We start from the raw sequence: 4,394 nt of genomic DNA, 5'->3' as shown, positions 1-4,394 counted from the left end.
AACCTCGCACTCGAATAGAGTTGCAATGAGCTCTAGGGATTCCAAGTGATAAATCTCTTCCTAATTATAGACCTAATCCTTTGGTCCAGGTGGAAGGTCCCTAACCACAATTAAGCCCTAGATACTAAGATCACCTCAACACTTCACTCCGTTGCACGCGCAACTAAGCCCCTGCGAAGGGTCATCCCTTAGACCATTCACTCTATTATAACCACAAAGAACTCGAAGAACGGAGGTAGAATCTATCACATCGAAGGGGAAAGGGGACGCTCCTGTACCTCTCGACTCACCCTCTCAACCCTGTCCAACCTAGCTTTGTCTAACGCTCATGGTGAGTCACTCACTCACAAGGTTACCAACAAAAACTCTCAACCCTAGTGTCACTCTAGGGGAAATGTTCATCCAATCAAGCATTCAAGGTTGGAACTCACAACAAACATCAATTAATTGAAAGCATAATAAAGAGATTCAAAGAAATAAATACATCCGAGGGTTCACAAATACCCAAGTACCCACTAGGGGTTTTGCTCTCCATGGAGCTAAGTACAATCAAAGAAATAGAATGTAAAAGCAATGAATCCATAGAGAAACCACCTCGGTAGTCATGTCGATGGTCTTGTGGAAAGGTCTCTATTCGTCGTCTAAGGATTCCGTCGTCCGGTATAGGATACGCCTCGACGGAAGCTCCCCTACCAGCCTTCTTCCTAAGGAATGATGATGTCAGAGCCGTAGAACCTCTCCAAAACCTTAGCCAATACCTCTCAAGACCCTTGCTGAAACCCTCTCCCAGGTTGGGAAAAAGATAGAGAAAAGAATACTGAAATCGGGGCTGAATCGACTTTAAATAGGAGTGGAATCGGGTGACCACACTGTGGAATTTTCACACGCCCATGTGGAATTACCACACAGCCATGTATAAATTTCTACACGCTCGTGTGGATTCTCTGAATTCCTGTTTTTCTCGGCCGGTTGTGAACAGTGCTGCTACAGTACCTTCATCGCATTGTTCCGCTACAATACCTGGCCTGAAATACTTCCCGAATCCATACTTTCTTCGAGGTGACGCAAACGGGCACACGTTCACATCATGGATCGCTTTGCTTCTTTAATGACGAACAAGTTGGTGGAGATCTTGTTCTTTGTGCATAAGTCGGAATGCTTGAGTTTGACTGCCCTTGTGCCCCTCCAAATGGTTGTGCTAAGTCAAATACGAGGAAGTTGACACACACTCTAGCATCTCGCACCCAACCTATGTCTTCGCGTTTGAACCTTAGCAAGATTTCCTCCAAAATCGGTGCATTATGATCCACATTGGCTTATTTCCTTCATACTCGGGCTCACAACCCTACCTGCATGAAAGTAACATAAAAACACACATGTTAGTGTAAAAACCAGAGAAAAGTAATGCTCAATATAAGGAAAGAATACTTTGCATTCATATCACAGAAGCACGTCTTCAATGATGTCTCTCGGATGTTGCACTGTTCGGTCTGCTAGTTGCAAAGTCATCCGAGTAGGCCTAGGCTCGCCCAAGCCTAGCTTTTGAAAGAAAGTGTATGGCATGACGTTGATACTAGCCCCGGAGTCCTCCAATGCCATTTCCTCAACTAGATTGCCAATATTACACGGAATGATGAAGCTTCCCGGGTCTTTCTTCTTGTTCGGCATATTCTTTTGCAATACCGCCGAGCATGAAGCATCCAAAATAACTGATGCACTTTCCTTTAACTTCCTCTTGTTAGACCACAAGTCTTTCAAGAACTTCGCATACATAGGCATTTGGGCCAATGCCTCAACAAAAGGAATATTGATGTGGAGTTGTTTGAACAAACTCAGGAACTTCTTGTACTGTTCATCCTCTTGGTCATTTTTTAATCTAGAGGGATAAGGGATTCTTCGCTTGAAAGGTGGTGGTGTCATCTCTTTCTCTTTGCTTGTTCCCTCTTCCACCTCTATAACCTCGGGTGTGTGTTCTTTTGGCTTCTCACTCAGAAGCCTACCTTCAACTTCATGACCACTTCTCAAAGTGATCACCTTCATATGGCCTTTCAGAGAGGGACTTCGCAATTTTCCCCACTTAATTTTCAAGGTTATGCAAAGAGGCGGTGTGGTTGCGAAGTGTAGCCTCGACTGATTCAAACCTTGTATTGGCAGATTGCACAAATCTAGTCAAGTGCTTCTCTAAGTCATTCATTCGGGTTTCCAAACCTGAGACTCTATTTTCTACATGTGGGGTTTGTTGTTGTTGTTGGAAACCCGGTGGCCCCATGGCCTTTTGTGGACCCTGATTACTCCATGAAAAATTGGGATGATTCTTCCAACCAGAATTGTAGGTATTACTATATGGGTTTCCTTGAGATCTCATGCCATTACCTACAAAATCAACGTTCTCCACCGAAGAAACATCACCGATAGAGATCGGGCAATCGGAGGGAGAATGTCCTCCACCACACCCGGTGCAATTAGTCACGACCGCCACTTTATTTAAAGTTAGAAGATCTAACTTCTTACTCAAATTTTCCACTTGAGTCGCCAATGAAGTTACCTCATCTATTTCATGGAGACCGGACACATTTTTCTTCTCCCTAGCTATCCATTGGTAGCTGTTTAGCCCCATTTCTTCAATTAACTGACAGGCCTCATCTGGGGTCTTGCTACCTAAGGTACCTTCTTCTGCCGCATCCAAGAGTTGCCTTATACTCGGATTCAAACCATTGTAAAAGGTCAGAACAATCATCCACTCTAGAAATCCGTGTTGTGGGCACTTTCTCAGGAGTTCCTTGAACCTTTCCCATGTCTTGAATAAAGACTCCAATTCCAACGGAACAAAGGATGAGATCTCATTCCTAAGCTATGCTGATTTTCCGAGAGGAAAATAACGGGCAAGAAAAGCTTCTACCATCTCCTCCCATGTGGTAATTCATACTTTAGGTAATGAGTGTAGCCACTGCTTCGCTTTCCCCTTTAGGGAAAATGGGAAGGCTCTCAACTTGATGGCTTCATCCGTCACTCCGTTTATCTTTAGCATATCACACACCTCAAGAAAACTCTCTATATGACTGTTTGGATCCTTATCGGCCAAACCGTTGAACTGTACGGATTGCTGCAACATGTGGATGAATGTCGGCTTCAGCTCAAAGTTCTGAGCTATAATCAGGGGACGCACAATGCTCGATTGCGTCCCCAACACTGAAGGTCTGGCATAATCAGATAATGTCTGATGTTGCTCATTCTGTTATGCCATGTTTTCAGATCCTTCCACTTCCAAATCAGCTAAATTAGACTGTTCTTGGACAGGCTCTTTTTCTTTCCTTCTAATTGTACGTTCAAGATCAGGATCTCCTTCAATCAATATTGAGGGATTCCCTCGGGTCATAACCTGGAACTGCACCGAAAAATAAAGAAAAAAAAATCAGAATGATGATAGAATAAGAAGATATGAAATAGAATGTATGGTGAAATAGCTAAGAAAACAAAGTGCAAAGTATCTCTAAATGGCTATTGACAAGGTTCCCTTGCGTATATCCCGCAAGTGCACGGGTTTGTCAAAGTAATAATCCCGTATGAGTGGGTATCGAATCCAGAGGGAGTAGGGAATAAAAATACTTAATTCGATTCTTAGATATGTAAAAGATCAATGATGATGAGTGTGATAATGATTCAATTCTCAACAGTAAAAGCAACAAGTAAGAGAGCAAAAGTAAAGAAGGGGGGTAAGGCAATCTATAAAGATGGGGTACCCGGATAATGCTCCGCCTAGGATAATTGTTTCAAGTGCAAGAACCCACTATAATGCTTCCTAATAAATGCAATGGTGAGTCGTGGAAATCCTTAATTACATAGTCCCAAATCTAAGGTCAACTATGCCTAACTCTATATATGTCCCGGATGAGAAATCGAACAATCTCAACACCTCGCACTCGCATAGAGTTGCAATGAGCTCTAGGGATTCCAAGTGATAAATCTCTTCCTAATTATAGACCTAACCCTTTGGTCTAGGTGGAAGGTCCCTAACCACAATTGAGCCCTAGATACTAAGATCACCTCAACGCTTCACTCCATTGCAAGCACAGCTTAGCACAAGTAGAAGTTCATCCCTTAGACCATTCACTCTATTATGGCCGCAAAGAACTCGAGGAACGGAGGTAGAATCTATCATGCCGGAGGGGAAAGGGGACGCTCCTCTACCTCTCGACTCACCCTCTCAACCCTCTCCAACCTAGCTTTGTCTAACGCTCGTGGTGTGTCACTCACTCACAAGGTTACCAACAAGAACTCTAAACCCTAGTGTCACTCTAGGGGAAATGTTCATACAATCAAGCATTCAAGGTTAGAACTCACAATAAACATCAATTTATTAAAAGAATAATAAAGAGGTTCAAGGAAACAAATAC

At 43.2% G+C, this 4,394-nt stretch overlaps 1 non-coding gene across 1 annotated transcript; it reads left to right on the top strand.

Annotated features, from left to right (window-relative positions):
* Positions 1-2,747: 2,747 nt before the first annotated feature.
* On the top strand, positions 2,748-2,853 carry LOC120269770. Its single transcript, XR_005539406.1, has one exon. It is a non-coding gene; the product is annotated as a small nucleolar RNA R71 (small nucleolar RNA).
* Positions 2,854-4,394: the final 1,541 nt, after the last annotated feature.

Source organism: Dioscorea cayenensis, chromosome 9 (assembly GCF_009730915.1).
Source record: "Dioscorea cayenensis subsp. rotundata cultivar TDr96_F1 chromosome 9, TDr96_F1_v2_PseudoChromosome.rev07_lg8_w22 25.fasta, whole genome shotgun sequence".
NCBI lineage: Eukaryota > Viridiplantae > Streptophyta > Magnoliopsida > Dioscoreales > Dioscoreaceae > Dioscorea > Dioscorea cayenensis.
The sequence above is the reverse complement of the archived record's forward strand: the minus strand, read 5'-3'. Positions and strand labels throughout refer to the sequence as shown.